This window comes from Arachis hypogaea, chromosome 19 (genome assembly GCF_003086295.3).
Source record: "Arachis hypogaea cultivar Tifrunner chromosome 19, arahy.Tifrunner.gnm2.J5K5, whole genome shotgun sequence".
Classification (NCBI taxonomy): domain Eukaryota; kingdom Viridiplantae; phylum Streptophyta; class Magnoliopsida; order Fabales; family Fabaceae; genus Arachis; species Arachis hypogaea.
In genome coordinates this window covers 114854100-114873249 of record NC_092054.1, presented here as the reverse complement: position 1 = coordinate 114873249, position 19150 = coordinate 114854100, and the positions used below count along the sequence as shown (strand labels likewise).

Here is a 19150-nt window from a genome sequence, read left to right as displayed (position 1 = left end):
TCCCTGCACCAATTAGGCATGTAAAATGCCTTTGCATGCAATTCTGGCGTTTAAACGCCAAATTGATGCTTGTTCTGGGCGTTCAGCGCCCAGATGCAGCATATTTCTGGCGTTGAACGCCAGCTAGATGCTTGTTTCTGGCGTTCAGCGCCAGCTCTTCCTCAGTGTGCATTTCTGGCGTCTGAATGCCAGGATGCTGCTTGTTTCTGGCATTCAACGCCAGATCCATGCTCTGTTCTGGCGTTGAACGCCAGCTAGATGCTCCTTACTGGTGTTTAAACGCCAGTAAGTCCTTCCTCCAAGGTGTGATTTTTCTTCTGTTGTTTTTGATTCTGTTTTTAATTTTTCTATTTATTTTGTGACTCCACATGATCATGAACCTAATAAAACATGAAACAACAACAAAAATAAAAATAAAATTAGATAAATAAAAATTGGGTTGCCTCCCAACAAGCACTTCTTTAATGTCAATAGCTTGACAGTGGGCTCTCATGGAGCCTCACAGATGTTCAGAGCATTGTTGAGACTTCCCAACACCAAACTTAGAGTTTGACTATGGGGCTCTGGTTGACTCTATTTTGAGAGAAGCTTACTGTGCCTCTTTTCCATGTTTACAGAAGGATGTCCTTGAGTTTTAAACTCAAGGGAGTCCTCATTCAATTGAAGGACTAGTTCACCTCTGTTAACATTAATCACAGCTCTTGCTGTGGCTAGGAAGGGTCTTCCAAGGATGATGGATTCATCCTCATCCTTCCCAGTATCTAGGATTATGAAATCAGCAGGGATGTAAAGGCCTTCAACCTTTACTAACATGTCCTCTACTTGTCCATAAGCCTGTTTTCTGGAATTGTCTGCCATCTCTAATGAGATTCTAGCAGCTTGCACCTCAAAGATTCCTAGTTTCTCCATTACAGAGAGTGGCATGAGGTTTATTCCTGACCCAAGGTCACATAGAGCCTTCTCAAAGGTCATGGTGCCTATGGTACAAGGTATTAGGAACTTTCCAGAATTCTGTTTCTTCTGAGGCAATCTCAGTTGATCCAATGCGGTTAGTTCATTGGTGAACAGAGGAGGTTCATCTCCCCAAGTCTCATTACCAAATAAATTGGCATTCAGCTTCATGATTGCACCAAGGAACTTGGCAACTTGCTCTTCAGTAACATCCTCATTCTCTTCAGAAGAAGAATACTCATCAGAGCTCATGAAGGGCGTAAGGAGGTTTAATGGAATCTCTATGGTCTCTAGATGAGTCTCAGATTCCTTTGGTTCCTCAGAGGGACACTCCTTGTTGATCACTGGACATCCCAGGAGGTCTTCCTCCTTGGGATTCACGTCCTCCCCTTCCTTCAATGGCCTTGCACTCTCCTTTTGGATTTTCTTCTGTATTGCTTGGGAGAGCATTATAAGGGGTTTCAGTGATCTTCTTACTCAGCTGGCCCACTTGTACCTCCAAATTTCTAATGGAGGATCTTGTTTCATTCATGAAACTCACAGTGGCCTTAGATAGATCAGAGACTAAGTTTGCTAAATTAGAGGTATTTTGTTCAGAGTTCTCTGTTTGTTGCTGAGTGGATGATGGAAAAGGCTTGCTATTGCTAAACCTGTTTCTTCCACCATTATTAAAGCCTTGTTGAGGCTTTTGTTGATCCTTCCATGAGAGATTTGGGTGATTTCTCCATGAGGGATTATAGGTGTTTCCATATGGTTCACCCATGTAATTCACCTCTGCTATTGCAGGGTTCTTAGGATCATAAGCCTCTTCTTCAGCAGATGCCTCTTGAGTACTGTTGGATGCAGCTTGCATTCCATTCAGACTCCGAGAAATTATATTGACTTGCTGAGTCAATATTTTATTCTGAGCCAATATGGCATTCAGAGTATCAATTTCAAGAACTCCCTTCTTCTGAGGTGTCCCATTACTCACAGGATTCCTCTCAGAGGTGTACATGAACTGGTTATTAGCAACCATGTTAATGAGTTCTTGAGCTTCTGCAGGCATTTTCTTTAGGTGAATGGATCCACCTGCAGAAGTATCCAATGACATCTTAGCTAATTCAGACAGACCATCATAGAATATATCCAGGATGGTCCATTCTGAAAGCATGTCAGAAGGACACTTTTTGGTCAGTTCCTTGTATCTCTCCCAAGCTTCATAGAGGGATTCACCTTCTTTCTGTCTGAAGGTTTGAACATCCACTCTAAGCTTACTCAGCTTTTGAGGAGGAAAGAACTTGGCTAAGAAAGCCTTGACCAGCTTATCCCAAGAGTTCAGGCTATCTTTTGGTTGAGAGTCCAACCATATTCTAGCTCTGTCTCTTACAGCAAACGGGAAAAGCATGATCCTGTAGACTTCAGGATCTACTCCATTAGTCTTAACAGTATCAAAGATATGCAAGAATTCAGTTAAGAACTGAAAAGGATCTTCAGATGGAAGTCCATGAAACTTGCAGTTTTGTTGCATCAGAGAAACTAATTGAGGTTTCAGCTCAAAATTGTTTGCTCTAATGGCAGGAATTGAGATGCTTCTTCCATGTAAATTGGAATTAGGTGCAGTAAAGTCACCAAGCATTCTCCTTGCATTATTATTTTCAGCTGCCATCTCCTCTTCCTGTTCGAAAATTTCTGTAAGGTTATCTCTGGATTGTTGTATTTTAGCTTCTCTTAGTTTCCTCTTCAGAGTCCTTTTAGGTTCAGGGTCTGCTTCAACAAGAATGTTCTTGTCCTTGCTCCTGCTCATATGAAAAAGGGGGAACAGAAAAAATAATAATAATAGGGATCCTTTTTACCCAGGTATAGAGGTTCCCCTGTGTGAGTAGAAGAAGAAAAGAATGTAATATAAAGAAGGGAAGAAGAGAAAATTCGAACACAGATGGAAGAGGGGGTTCAAATTTGGGTGAGATGAAGTGTTAGTAGATGAATAAATAAATAGAAGGAGATGAGAGAGAGAGAGGATTTTCGAAAATAAAATTTTGAAAAGGGGTTAGTGATTTTCGAAAATTAGGAATGAAATCAAATTAAAATTGAAAATTGAAATAACTATTTAATTAAAAAGAATTTTTGAAAAAGAGGGAAGAGATTTTCGAAAATTAGAAAGAGAGTTAGTTAGGTAGTTTTGAAAAAGATAAGAAACAAACAAAAAGTCAATTAGTTAGTTGAAAAAGATTTGAAAATCAATTTTGAAAAGATAAGAAGATAAGAAGTTAGAAAAGATATTTGAAAGTCAAATTTTTGAAAAAGATAAGATTTTAAAAAAAAGATATGATAGGAAGATATGATTAGAATTAGTTTTGAAAAAGATTTGATTTTTAAAATCATAATTAATGACTTGACTCACAAGAAATCACAAGATATGATTCTAGAATTTAAAGTTTGAATCTTTCTTAACAAGTAAGTAGCAAACTCGAAATTTTTGAATCAAAACATTAATTGATGATGTGATTTTCGAAAATATGATATAAAAATAAGAAAAATAAAAAAAGATTTGATTTTTGAAAAAGATTTTGAAAAAGATAAGGTTTTCAAATTGAAAATTTGATTTGACTCATAAGAAACAACTAAGTTTTTTAAAAAGTTTTGAAAAAGTCAACTCAAATTTTCGAAATTTATGAGTGAAAAAGGGAAAGATATTTTTTTTTTGAATTTTTAATGATGAAAGAGAAAAACATGAAAAGGACTCAATGCATGAAAGTTATGGATCAAAACAATGAATGCATGCAAGAATGCTATGAATGTCAAGATGAACACCAAGAACACTTTGAAGATCATGATGAACATCAAGAACTTATTTTTTTGAAAATTTTATATGCAAAGAAAACATGCAAGACACCAAACTTAGAAATCTTTCATGTTCAGACACTATGAATGCAAAAATGCACATGAAAAATAAGAAAAGACACAAAACAAGAAAACATCAAGATCAAACAAGAAGATTTACCAAGAACAACTTGAAGATCATGAAGAACACTATGAATGCATGAATTTTCGAAAAATGCAAAATGAATATGCAATTGACACCAAACTTACAATTTGACTCAAAACTCAAACAAGAAACATGAAATATTTTTTATTTTTATGATTTTCTAATTTTTTTTTGTATTTTTCGAAAGTTATTTGAAAAAGAAAAATAAGGATTCCAAAATTTTTAATATGAATTCCAGGAATCTTTCAATGTTGGCCTAAAGCTCCAATCCAAGGGTTGGGCATGGCTTAATAGCCAGCCAGCTTTAGGATATAAATCAGGCATGCAGCAACAGGTGGATCAGCAACAGCTAGCTTGCTCTTGTGATGGTGGTTTGGAAGCCTCAGTCTAAAAGAATTTAGACATGGCTTTACAGCCAGCCAGGCTTCAACATGCTTCATGAAACTCTAGAATTCATTCTTAAAAATTTTGAAGAACAAATATTTTATTTTATTTTATTTTATTTTATTTTATTTTATTTTATTTTTTTAATATTAATTGGGAAAAACGAAAAAGAGGAAAATATTTTTGAAAAATTTTTTTTGAAAACTTTTTGAAAATAAAATAAGAAGAAAATTACCTAATCTGAGCAACACGATGAACCGTCAGTTGTCCAAACTTAAAACAATCCCCGGCAACGGCGCCAAAAACTTGGTATGCGAAATTGTTACTCTGAGGTTGTAAAATTTGTTGTTCGTTCTCTCCCTGGCAATGGCGCCAATAACTGGTGCACAATACCATGATCCAAACATAACTTCACAACTTCGCACAACTAACCAGCAAGTGCACTGGGTCGTCCAAGTAATAAAACCTTACGTGAATAAGGGTCGATCCCACGGAGATTGTCGGCTTGAAGCAAGCTATGGTCACCTTGTAAATCTCAGTCAGGCGGATATCAAATGGTTATAGTATTTTCGAATAATAATAATAAATAAATAGAAAATAAAGATAGAAATACTTATGTATATCATTGATGAGAATTTCAGATAAGCGTATAAAGATGCTTTCGTTCCTCTGACTCTCTGCTTTCCCGCTGTCTTCATCCAATCAGCCTTACCCCTTTCCATGGCAAGCATTCTGTAAGGGCATCACCGTTGTCAATGGCTACATCCCATCCTCTCTTATGAAAAAGGTCCAAATGCTCTGTCACGGCATGGCTAATCATCTGGAGGTTCTCGATCATACTGGAATAGGATTCACCCTCCTTTTGCGTCTGTCACTACGCCCAGCATTCGCGAGTTTGAAGTTCGTCACAGCCATCCCTTCCCAGATCCTACTCGAAATACCACAGACAAGGTTTAGACTTTCCGGATCTCAGGAGCCATCCATGGGTTCTAACTTATACCACGAAGATACTAATAACTCGGACTCGGTCCCCTGTATTAGATATCTAAGAGATATTCATTCTAGCTTGTTTGCATGTAGAACAGAAGTGTTTGTCAGGCACGCGTTCATGAGTGAGAATGATGATGAGCGTCACATAATCATCACATTCATCATGTTCTTGGGAACGAATGAATATCTTAGAAGCGGAATAAGTTGAATTGAATAGAAAAACAGTAGTACTTTGCATTAAATCATGAGGAACAGCAGAGCTCCACACCTTAATCTATGGAGTGCAGAAACTCTACCATTTGAAAATACATAAGTGAAAATGGTCCAGGCATGACCGAATGGCCAGCCCCCAAATGTGATCAATAGATCAAAAGATGGTTCAAAGATGATCCGAAGATGTAAATAAAAAGTCCTATTTATACTAAACTAGCTACTAGGGTTTACAGAAGTAAGTAATTGATGCATAAATCCACTTTCGGGGCCCACTTGGTGTGTGCTTGGGCTGAGCTTGAAGTTCACACGTGCAGAGGCTTCTTCTGGAGTTGAACGCCAAGTTGTAACATGTTTTTGGCGTTCAACTCTGGTTCATGACGTGTTTCTGGCGTTTAACTCCAGACTGCAGCGTAGAACTAGAGTTCAAAGCCCTTTTGCGTCATCTAAACTCGGTCAAAATATGGACTATTATATATTGACCCGGATGTCTACTTTCCGACGCAATTCGAAGCGTGCCATTTTGAGTTCTGTAGCTCCAGAAAATCCACTTTGAGTGCAGGGAGGTCAGAATCCAACAACATCAGCAGTCCTTCTTCAACCTCTGAATCTGATTTTTGCTCAAGTCCCTCAATTTCAGCCAGAAAATACCTGAAATCACAGAAAAACACACAAACTCATAGTAAAGTCTAGAAATGTGAATTTAACATAAAAGCTAATAAAAACATCCCTAAAAGTAACTAGATCCTACTAAAAACATACTAAAAACAATGCCAAAAAGCGTATAAATTATCCGCTCATCAGGAACCATCCTCAACATCAGTCAAGCCATCCACAAGGCGGGTCAAGAGGATCATCGAGATTGATAAAACCGAGAACGCCTTTTCAACAAGGGACACTGCGCGGTTCACTAACCGCTACTGTGAGCACCAAGGCCATGATTCCGCAGGATGATCAGTATGTCCCCAATGGAAAGTATATCAGACCCCCAGCAGCCACTACCAGTCGGATTGCAGACCCGGCCGAAGATATTCCTTCTCCTTCCACATCACAAGCACCTTCAACAAATCAGCTGCTCTTTCAGATACATCAGAGGTTGGACCGGCTAGACCGGCAGGCAAAGTGAATGGAGTGCCGTAACAAGCACCGATTTATATACCTCAAGGAACTGATTATTGGCAACCACCCACCTGAGGGAGAACCAGACACTCCGGACTCCACCTCACCTACCAGCACCGGGAGCCATGACGACCCCGACTGTGGAGATGCTGTTACCAGCCCCCCTTTGTTCCTAACTGATGGCACCGAGGACGGTGCCAAGCTTTAAGTGTGGGGAGGTCGGTCAGTACCTGACTCTTGGAGCTAATTGCTTTTTCTTAACACCAATAGGTTATTATTTTTTTCTTTTATTAGATAGGATATATTGCATAATAATAAGTGTTTGCATGTATGTTCTACTCGGTTGAAAAATAATAAGTTTCTTTTTAAGACCCTATTTTTGAAAATTTCACTAATTCAAATTAAAATTCTATGTTAAACTTGTATGAAGATTGTAATTTGGAACATGAATTATAGCTAAAGAACACACAACCCAGTGAGATTTTGAGCCTAATTGTATGGTTACATGATTTAACCATTATTTTTATTCTTGTGTGTTTTCTCTCCTCTATGATTGTAATCTATGGTTTGTTCCGTTCTATATGTCCATTGTTTAATGTATTCATGCATATGTATGATTGAGGCCATCATTTGTTATTAGCTCACTATCCCAAATGGCCTACCATTCTAATTACCTTTGTTCGCCACTTTGAGCCTTCTCTATCCCCTTTTGTTCTTTATGTTACCACATCACTAGCCTTAAGCGGAAAAATAATGAACTACCCCAATTGAATCTTTGGCTAGCTTAAGATAGGGATTGTGTGTCAATTTAAGTGTGAAAAACTATAGGAACTTTGGTTAATAAGAATGTGCATTGCTTAATTGATGAATATTAAGAATTTGAATGCTACTCATGTGAAATTATGAAAACCAAATGCATTGATGTTGTAATGCTTTCAATAAAAAAAATCCAAATTTAGGGGAATGAAAGCACCCCAATGTTAAGTTCAATAAAAAGATCAATGCATGTGAGATAAAATAGAAGAACATTTAAATACATGAGTAGGTGAAAAGCACAAAAAGTGAGACTATGGGTAGTTAGGCATGATTTTAGAAGCATAGAAAATGTGTGTACGTTAGGTGAGAACTTAGGTTAATCAAGGATTCAATTCTTAGCGCACTTGGCCATACATGAATCCTCACCCTTACCTAAGCCCCATTACAACCTTGAAAAAGACCTCATGATGTTTGCATGTGTGCACTAAATATTTCTTGATTGGTTAGATGAAGAACAAAATTTAGAACGCATGAATAGAGGAGACTAGAGTAGATTACCCTATACACTTGAGTGATTAGAGTGCATATACACTACCAGTGAGGGTTCAATGCTTGATTCTATGTTCCCTACTTTCATGAGCTATCTTCTTACAAGTTTACCTGTCTCTTATTGTGTGATTTGAATTAGTGGAATCTGATTTATTTCTGTCTTGAAGAACTTTTTTACTTTTAACCAAGTAGACAGAATCATCTTAGCATATAGTTGCATTCATAGATTGCATATCATGAGTCTTACTTTTCCCCATTCATTCCTTTTGTCTCCTTGAGCTTAGCATGAGGACATGCTAATGTTTAAGTGTGGGGAGATTGATAAACCACTATTTTATGATTTATCTTGTGCTAATTTGAGTGGTTTTTATCAATTCTTTGCTCACTTATTCATATAATTTGCATGGTTTTACAATTCCTTCCTGATTTTGTGATGTAATTGAAAACATGTTTCCTAGGCCTTTAAACTGTTAATTTTAATTATCTTTTATTATCATTCGATGGCGTGATCTGTGTGTTGAGTGTTTTCAAGCTTTATAGGGCAGGAATGGCTTAGAGGATGCAAAGAAAACATGCAAAAGTAGAAAGAACGTGAAAAATGAAGTTTTGAGAAGCTGGCAGCGACGAACACGCATGGGCCACACGTACGGGTGCCTAGCGCAGAAGATAAGCGACGCGTACGCGTGATTGACGCATACGCGTGACAAGGAACTTCGCCAAACGACGTGCACGTGTGACTTACGTGTACGCGTGACATGTGCCACGTGCAAAAAGTTGCAGAAAGTGCTGGGGGCGATTTCTGGGCTCCTTATGGCCCAATTCCAAGCCCGAAAAACAGAGAATAAGAGCTGCAGAATGGGGGAAACACAAGAGACAACTCATACAGCATTCATTTACAACTTAGGTTTTAGATGTAGTTTCTAGAGAGAGAGGCTCTCTCCTCTCTCTAGGTTTTAGGATTTCTCTTAGTTTTAGGTTTATTTCTTCTCAATTCCAGGTTCAATGTTTCTTTAATTTAGTTTCTCTTCTACTTTTATTTACTCTATCATTATAGTTTATTTATTTTTCCAATTTGGTTTATGAACTCCATGTTAGATTTGATTTCTTTATTTAATACAATTTGAGGTATTTTATATTATGATTTTAATTTAGCTTTTTACATTCTTAGCTTGAATTGATTAATTGGAGATGCTTGAATTATCAAACTCCTTTGTTGATTGTTAATTGAAAGTTGCTGGTTGATTTGGATCCCTCTAAGCTAGTCTTTCCTTAGGAGTTGACTAGGACCTGAGGAATCAAATTGATTAGTCCACTTGACTTTCCTTTATTTAGTAAGGGTTAACTAAGTGGGAGCAATGAACAATTCTCATCACAATTGATAAGGATAACTAGGATAGGACGTCCAGTTCTCATACCTTGCCAAGAGCTTTATTAGTTATTAATTTAATTCTTGTAATTTGCTTTTTCTTGTTCTCTTATTTACAAAAACCCAAAAAAAAAATATACTATCTCATAACCAATAATAACTACACCTCCCTGCAATTCCTTGAGAGATGACCCGATGTTTGAATACTTCGGTTATTAATTTTATTGGGTTTGCTTTAGTGATAACCAAAACTTTTGTACGAAAGGATTATTGTTAGTTTAGAAACTATACTTGCAACGAGAACTTATTTGTGAATTCTTTACTAGCAAAAATCCGTTTGTCACCGACTTACCGCACTATCCCGTTTTCTAGGGGCATCGACACAGAAGGCAATCCCTTTCTTCAAACTAGTGAAGAAAGGAACCCCCTTCAACTGGGAAGCAAAATGCAAAGAGACATTCCAACATTTCAAGAAAGTTGTAGCTGAACCCCCGATTCTCACCAAACCCTAAACAGGAGAGACCCTTTACCTATATCTCTCCATAACGGAAGAGGCACTCGCAGCGTCGCTTATCCGAGAAGACGAGAATAAGGCCCAGCGACCCATCTACTTCATAAGCAAAGTCTTACAAGACACGGAAACTCGCTATTCACGCCTTGAGAAACTCACCTTCACACTCCTCACAGCCTCCTGGCGTCTCCAACAATATTTCCAGGCCCACCCCATTACGGTCCGAACTGACCAAGCGGTCTGGCAAGTCCTACAAAAGCCCGACCTAGTGGGGAGGATGCTTGCATGGTCCATCGAACTGTCCCAATTCCAAATAAAATTCGAACCCCAGAATGCGATCAAAGTGCAAGCCCTAGAATATTTCATTGCCGAGATGACGCCAGGAAATCCCACCCTCGAAACGTGGAAGCTACACGTAGATGGCTCATGGAACACCACTTCCGGAGGAGCCAGAGTGATACTCGAAAGCCAGAACGGGGTCGTAATCAAACAATCTATTCGGTACGAGTTTCCAGTCTCAAACAACCAAGCAGAATATGAGGCTCTCTTAGCCGGCTTAACCCTAGCCAAGGAGGTCGGGGCAAAAATCTTGGAGGTATGCAGCGACTCACAGGTAGTCAGCTCCCAAGTCAACGGAGACTACCAAACACGAGACCCCCTACTCCAACAGTACCTCACCAAAGTAAACAAGCTAAAGAAAGAATTTGATCGTGTAATCATACAGCATGTCCCCAGGGAACGAAATGCTAGGGCAGATCTCCTCTCGAAACTAGCCAACACCAAGCCAGGACAAGGTAACCGGTCGCTAATTCAGGAAGTCGTCAGAACACCGTCTGTATCAGCCGCAGCCAATGCCGTCCTACCAATCTCCAACCAGGATTCATGGACCTACCCTATTCTACAATACCTCCTCGACGAAATGCTGCCCGAGGACTCCAAAGAAGCAAATCGGATAAAAAGGAAAGCCGCCAATTACATTGTCATAAGAGGACAACTATACAAACGAGGATTTCACAACCCCTGCTCAAGTGCATCGAGCCCGGGGACACAGAGTACATACTCCGCGAAGTCCATGAAGGCTGCTGCGGCCATCACATCGGAGGCAAGGCATTGGCCCAGAAGATCATCCGAGCCGGATACTTCTGGCCCACAATCATTAAAGACTCTATACAGACAGTCAAAAACTACGACAAATGCCAAAGGCACTCAGACTACCACAAAGCCGCCCCACACCAGCTCAACATTATAACGGCGGATCGGCTGTTCAGAACTTGGGGCATCGACCTCGTCGGCTCCTTCCCAACAGCCCCAAGACAACTTCGGTATATCATAGTCGCAGTAGACTATTATACCAAATGGGTCGAAGCCAAACCCCTGGCCTCTATCACGGCAGCTCAATGCCGTAAGTTCCTCTGGAGACATATCATAACACGGTTCGGCATCCCGAAGGTCGTAATCTCGGACAACGGAACCCAGTTCGCCGACAAAAAGTTCAGGAAATTCCTAGAAGGACTACATATATCACAACGCTTCAGCTCGGTAGAACACCCCTAGACAAACGGGCAAGTCAAATCCGCAAACAAAATAATAGTCAAAGGACTCAAAAAATGGCTTGACGAAGTCAAAGGACTCTGGGCCGACGAGCTCGGATCTGTACTCTGGTCGTATCGGACCACCCCCCAAAGCTCCACTGGGGAGACCCCTTTTCGCCTCACATACGGGGTAGAAGCCATCATCCCTATCGAGGTCGGGGACCCTAGTCCAAGAAAAACCATCGGGGGAAACGACAAAAATGCCGAGCGAGACCTCACAGACGAGATCAGGTCCATAGCCCACATGCAAGAGCTAGCCTTAAAACAAAAAATCAAGATAAGGTACAATCACGGCGTAATATGGAGAGACTTCTCACCCGATGACCTGGTCTTACGACGAAACGACATCGGAGCTCCCAAGCCAGGGGAAGGAAAGCTCACCCCTAATTGGGAAGGCCCATACCGAGTCAAAGGAATAGTCAGGAAAAAGGGGCCTACAAGCTTGAAAAGCCCGACAGAACCGAGATCCCGAGAACCTAGAATGCCATCAACTTACGGCGATATTACAAGTAGGCATACCCCACACCTTCAAAATTTGTGTTTTACTTATCTTATTTTATGTTCGTTGTTAGTTGTTTCCGGGTACTCTTTCCCCACGAGGGTTTTAGTGAGGCCCAAAAATCAATAAAATTCCATTAATTTTATTAATACTTTCCTTACATTCTCCCCCTAAACGACATAAACACACGGCCACTACTGGAAGACTGATCACCCCCAGGGCCCAATAAATGGATATCCACAAAATAATGATTACACGACCTCGCGACGGTCCACTCATCCCAAACAATTCGGGAACAAAATAAAGTCAAATAAACAGCTCAAAACCAAACATGCAAAAAATAGCCCGAACGGCCAAAACAACACAAAATCAAAGTTTAAAATCACAGTACACGGTCATACGGCCACACGGGCAAAACACCAAATATAAAAACTACAAGTCCTCAAGATCCAATACAACAAAATACAAGGAAAAAGCCATTAAAGGTCGACGATCTGGCCATCACGGACAGTCTTAAAAGCCCCCATCACAGACACGTCCACGTCCGGCGCCAGAACCGAAACCTGAGCCCTTATCGTCTCCTCAGTAGCAACAATGGCATCATTCACATCCACCAGCAACTCTCCCTTTTCCTTCTTCAAGGCAGCAACCTCGGCCTTCAGGGTATCCACCTCACCAAGGAGCACAGCAGCCTGAGACTCAGCATCGGAAGCCCTCTTTCGTTCCTCACCCAGCTGAGATAAAAGTGAAGTCTCAACCTCAGAAAGACGGAGGATCTCGGCCCCAGCTTCCTTAGACGACTTCACTGCCCTCTCTCTCGCCACCTCAGCAACCTCAAGCTGCTCTTTCAGCTTGGCTACCTCGGCTTGTGAGTGGCACAGCTTCTTATCCAGCAGACCGACCTGGGCCATCGCGGGCTCAGCCTTCCAAACAATAACAGTAGATCAGAGAAGGGAGCGATATACCGACTTGGCCTGAAAATCCATGTCGCAATCATCGAAAAACCCCTCAATACTGGGCGTTAGATGCTAATCAATGAAATTCGAAGTGCCGATCTATCACAGTAGGCACAGCACTATCCTCCTCCAGGTTCTCACTGCTAATCTCCTCAGGCCTCTTTCGCTTCCGAGAAGCCTCGGCAGCCGAGACCACGATTACCTCCTCCTCTGGCAAATTCATAGCACCTGGCAAAGCCTGAGCACCAACCTTGACCCCAGCCGAGATCACCTCCTGTGAAATAACCTGGGAGTCCGCGGTAGGTTGAGACAAAGGGGTAGAAGGAGAAGCTGACGATCCCTCCTCCCGATCCATAGCAGCCTTTAATCTTGCCAGAGAGGTCAATCCACAAGCCATCTTAATTGAGAAAAGAAAAAAAAAACATAAGTCTCAAAATCGGCAAAACAGACACAAATAAAGAAAATAATAAACACACACCAATATATGTTCGGCAGGCCACGGGATCCCCCATGACGTCCCGGGGATTTAGTGGTCGTTCCCCAAACAAATGCCAGAGGATACCAGCAATATCCTTATCCTCCGGAGACAAACCATCGTATGTGACTTTCGTCAAAACCGACGGCCCGGCGTCGAAGTTCCAATATGTCGGGATCCGATGCTCACCTTCTAACGTCAACCAAAAAGGATGATGCCCCCGAACGGGGTGCACCTTAAAATACTCCCTCTTGAACCCGTGAAAGGAGTCTTCAAACAAACCAAGTATACGCCGATGGGGCTGAGCCCTAAACGACATATACCCTTTCTTGTGCTTCCCCTCCTTGGTCAGAAGAGTGCATAAGAAAAGGAAGAGGAAAACAGGAACGGAAGCCAAAAGCTCGAGGTATTCACACACAAGCTCAAAAGAGCGAACAGCCGCCCAGCAGTTCGGATGGAGCTGAGACGGTGCCACAGAACACCGACTCAGCAACTCCTGAACAAAGGGCGAAAAGGGGAACCGAACACTGAGACGAGTGAACATCGACTCGTAGACCCACATCCAGTCAGGAACGGTCGGAGAATCGAGGTTCAAATAACAAACCCTCTCATCGACATTGGGGAGGGCGAGCTCATACTGACGCTCAGCATCGCCACCCTTGCAAATCGCCCCCTGATCACGGAGCCTCTAAAGATCCGCCTCCGTTATCCGCGATGGAACCCCCCAAACATCGCTAGTCACCCATGCGTAACGGGAGGGAACACCCCGAGAGGGAGCTACTAGAGTGCCCACACCCTCATTTTTCTGCCAATTCATACCTAAAACAAGGAGGAGCACCACCATCAGCCTACCAAAACTACGCAAAAATAGGAAAAACTAGCCAGAAACCTACTACTCACTACAATCCACGCAGCGGTGCTCGACCCTCTAAAAAAAAACCACTACCCAAAACGCGGCACAAAAAAGCAGCAGTAATACTGAATAAGCAAGGAAAGCAAGTAACAAAGCAAAGGAAAAAAGAACACCAACCTGATAGTCCGAACGGAAAGCTTGAAAAGTACTGAAACAAGGAGCAGAAGCACGACGGTAGAACCCCGACGGCAAGAAAGCAAGAGCACGGTAGTGATAAAACAGGGAAAAATCCAGAGCAAAAGAAAGAAAAAAGAGAGAAATCCACAAAAGAGAGGAAAAAGAACTGAGAAAATGACACGAAGGAGGGAACAAAAAGCAAAAGAAACCAAAACGGTTTCAAAACAAGAAAAAGACGGAAATAGCCCCAGAAGAAAGCAAAGGCACGAAGGGGCAAAGTTGGAAAGCAACCCAAAACGTCCCCTCACAATAAATGCCCCTCTTCAAAAAATGCAACTGACAGCATGCCTTAAATGAAACAGGCGCAGGAATATGAAAAGCTCACACCAACCAATGACACGAACTCCAAAGATGGCGAACCCTAGCAAAATCAGGCACTCTGAGCCAACACGCCGATCCCCCGCAACGAACGGGCCCATCAACCAGAAGACCAGTGTCGACAAGCCGAGAAAAATCAATGACGACAAGAAACCATCTCCTCCAGCGACGGAGACTGACTTCACTCGCCCTCCCACTGCGGGGGTAACTGTTACGGATCCGGCCCACGGATTTCACACCCGGAATGACCACCAAGCCCAGTTACCCGGTTTGACCTGTCTCACCCTTCTAGAAGGCTCAGAACCGGCCCGCTAAAACTTCTAACCAACTATCAAATTCAAATACCTTTCTTATCTTAGTTGGATAAGATAAGATAAGATAATTACCACCTTCTATATAAAGGAGAGGCCCAGGCCCCCTCAGGTACGTCATCCACTCCACACACCTTATACCTCTCAGATCCATTCTGACTTGAGCATCGGATTGTCTTTGGAGGTACCACCCCCATTGCTCCAGTCAAACAATCTGGCATCCGCCTCGACCCGCAAGTCCCCGATCCATCTCTCAACCTGTACCGGAGACATCCAGTACATAATCATAAAGTAAAGTAGAGATTGGCATCAAAGCTTGCAATTTATTCCTAAACCTGACTTACAGCATGTAAAATTCCTAAAACTTGCTGTATGCACACATCAGTCATGAGCCTATCTCTGAAATTTTGAAGATGCTTATTTATGGGATCTGCTTCTATATGAAGTTCTCCATCATTCATATCAACTGTGGTTCTACTAGTGTTCTCTATTGTTGCACATGATGATAAGCCAGAGCCAGGATAAAAGCTTGGGAGAAAAGATGACCATGAAATAAGAGGGTCCCTCATCAACTCAGCAAAACCTAAAGAACAGAGCAAATAAATTTATAGACCGGAAAATGCAAAGAAAATTGCCAGATAGACAAGCATAGGAGCAAAATATTCATCCCCTTGGACCCAATGAACAAAAACAGTCAAGTAACAAATGGAATTATCTTTGTTCATTTGCCACTTAAATATCACCAGATTAACAACAATAAAATTTAAAAATAAAATAAATATGAATACCTATCTGAAAATATGAATTACTGATACTTTTTTCTTAAAAGTACAACCAGTACTTACCAGTGGCGTCATGTCCAAGCAGCCGTGCATTGTGAGGATTGAAGTGTCAATAGGCCGAGCATGAGACAAGACTTGAGGACCATTCTCTGAGTGCTGATCATCACACACTGAAGGTCGTCCAGCCTGCTCAACTTCATTTACAATTGATGAAACAGATGTTTGAAATACAGATATAGGTGACTCTATTTTGACAGAGGAAGGTGCTGAACTTGTTCGAGAGCTACCAACCAAGGATATTGGAGCTGCAGGGGAATGTGAGATGCCAGACTTGTAACCCTGTAAATTATGCAGCATGGCATAATAGAACAATGGATCACATTAGCGTGAGAAAATCACCATAGTTGTTTTTAAACTACACCAGATTTACTTGATTCTGGTTTCAATATAACATCTTATCCAAATAATTTTAAGGGCAATTTACTGAATTAAATAAATTGGCCCTCAATATTACCAAAATACACATTTTACAAAGTGGATACCAAAATGTATTTTTTCTATAAACTATGTAAACTGTGACAGGGGTATCACGGTTTACAAATGCACATAATCCGCTACAGGGGTGTCGAGGATTACGTTTGAAGAAAAACATCACATAATCCACGGTAGGGGTGTCGCGGTTTTATGTCTGAATTGCAAACTTTCATAAACCACTTTTCTTGCTCTGCATCACCATGCATCACTATACCCCTGGCATTAGTCCTACTGCATTGCTTGATTCTCCCATCATGCTCCTCAATTCTCAAGTTATTTCGCTTTCTTTTTTTTTATATATATATATTTTTTGTTGATTTTTTCAGCGACTTTTTTTATTATTTTGTTTCAATTTTATCAAAAAATCAATTTTTTAGAGCCTGTGATGTTATGTTTATTTATTTAATTTTTTTTATTTTTTCTCAGGTTATGCCTTCTCTAACTATTGGCTCATTTCATTGGCTAATTTCTCTGTCATTTAATAAAGAGAATCTCAATGATGCTTGGTGCACGAATTGTGAATCACACGTTTCACAACGCGTACCACTGACCAGCAAGTGCACTGGATCGTCCAAGTAATACCTCACGTGAGTAAGGGTCGAATCCCACGGAGATTGTTGGTTTGAAGCAATCTATGGTTATCTTGTAAATCTTAGTCAGGAAGCCAATTATGTTTATCAGTTGAATTGCAAATAAGCAAGAGAGCATGGATTAAAGGTTACTTGTTATGCAGTAATGGAGAATATGTTGGAGTTTTGGAGATGCTTTGTCTTCTGAATCTCTGCTTTCCTCTGTCTTCTTGTTCACACACGCACGTCCTCCTATGGCAAGCTGTGTGTTGGTGGATCACCGTTGTCAATGGCTACCTTCCATCCTTCCAGTGAAAACTACGCTCACGCGCTCTGTCACAGCACGGCTAATCACCGGTTGGTTCTCGATCCGGTTGGAATGGAATCCCTTGATTCCTTTGCGTTTGTCACTAACGCCCAGCCTTCAGGAGTTTGAAGCTCGTCACAGTCATTCAATGCTTGAATCCTACTCGGAATACCACAGACAAGGTTTAGACTTTCCGGATTCTCATGAATGCCGCCATCAATTCTAGCTTATACCACGAAGATTCTGATTAAGAGATCTAAGAGATACTCATTCAATCTGATATAGAACGGAGGTGGTTGTCAGGCACACGTTCATGGGTTGAGAATGGTGATGAGTGTCACAGATCATCACCTTCATCACAGTTAAGCGCGAATGAACATCTTAGATAGGAACAAGCGTGTTTGAATAGAAAACAGGAATACTTGCATTAATTCATCGAGACACAGCAGAGCTCCTCACCCCCAACAATGGAGTTTAGAGACTCATGCCGTCAAAGAGTACAAAGTTCAGATCTAAAATGTCATGAGGTACAAAATAAGTCTCTAAAAGTTGTTTAAATACTAAACTAGTAGCCTAGGTTTACAACAAATGAGTAAACCATGATGGATGATGCAGAGATCCACTTCTGGGGCCCACTTGGTGTGTGCTGGGGCTGAGAATTAAGCAGTCCATGTGCAGAGGCCATTTGTGGAGTTGAACGCCAGTTTTTGTGCCAGTTTGGGCGTTAAACTCCATCTTTTGATCCTTTTCTGGCGCTGGACGCCAGAATTAGGCAGAGAACTGGCGTTGAACGCCAGTTTACGTCATCTATCCTTGTGCAAAGTATGGACTATTATATATTTCTGGAAAGCCCTGGATGTCTACTTTCCAACGCAATTAGAAGCATGCCATTTCAAGTTCTGTAGCTCCAGAAAATCCACTCTGAGTGCAGGGAGGTCAGAATCCAACAGCATCAGCTGTCCTTTTTCAGCCTGAATCAGATTTTTGCTTAGCTCCTTCAATTTCAGCCAGAAAAATACCTGAAATTACAGAAAAACACACAACTCATAGTAAAGTCCATAAATATGAATTTTTCCTAAAAAATAATGAAAATAGACTAAAAACTAACTAAAACATACTCAAAACTATATGAAATTAACCCCAAAAAGCGTATAAAATATCCGCTCATCACAACACCAAACTTAAACTGTTTCTTGTCCTCAAGCAACTAGACAAATAAAATAGAAGACTAATAGGTTGAGAAGCAATAATATTTCAGAGTTTTTGATTGAAGCTCAGATTCTAATCAGATGAGCGGGACTAGTAGCTTTTTGCTTCTGAACAGTTTTGGCATCTCACTTTATCCATTGAAGCTCAGAGTGATTGGCATCTATAGGATCTTAGAATTCAAATAGTGTTATTAATTCTCCTATTTCAGTGTGATGATTCTTGAACACAGCTATTTTATGAGTCTTGGCCGTGGCCCTAAGCACTTTATTTTCCAGTATTACCACCGGATACATAAATGCCACAGACACATAATTGGGTGAACCTTTTCAGATTGTGGCTTAGCTTTGCTAAAGCCTCCAATTAGAGGTGTCCAGGGTTCTTAAGCACACTCTTCTTTTTGCCTTGGACCTTGACTTTAACCGCTCAGTCTCAAGTTTTAACTTGACACCTTCACGCCACAAGCACATGGTTAGGGACAGCTTGGTTTAGCCGCTTAGACCAGGATTTTATTCCTTTAAGCCCTCCTATCCACTAATGCTCAAAGCCTTGGGATCCTTTTTATTTGCCCTTGCCTTTTGGTTTTAAGGGTTATTGGCTTTTTGCTCTTGCCTCTTGGTTTTAAGAGCTTTTGGCTTTTTGTGCTTGCTTTTTCTTTTTCTTTCTATATTATTTTTTTTTCTGCAAGCTTTGTTCTTTGCTGCTTT

At 41.0% G+C, this 19150-nt stretch overlaps 1 non-coding gene across 1 annotated transcript; it reads left to right on the top strand.

Moving 5' to 3' along the window:
- The first annotated feature begins 2098 nt into the window (after positions 1–2098).
- Positions 2099–2206, top strand: LOC112781903 (small nucleolar RNA R71). The gene has a single exon (XR_003192651.1). It is a non-coding gene; the product is annotated as a small nucleolar RNA R71 (small nucleolar RNA).
- Positions 2207–19150: the final 16944 nt, after the last annotated feature.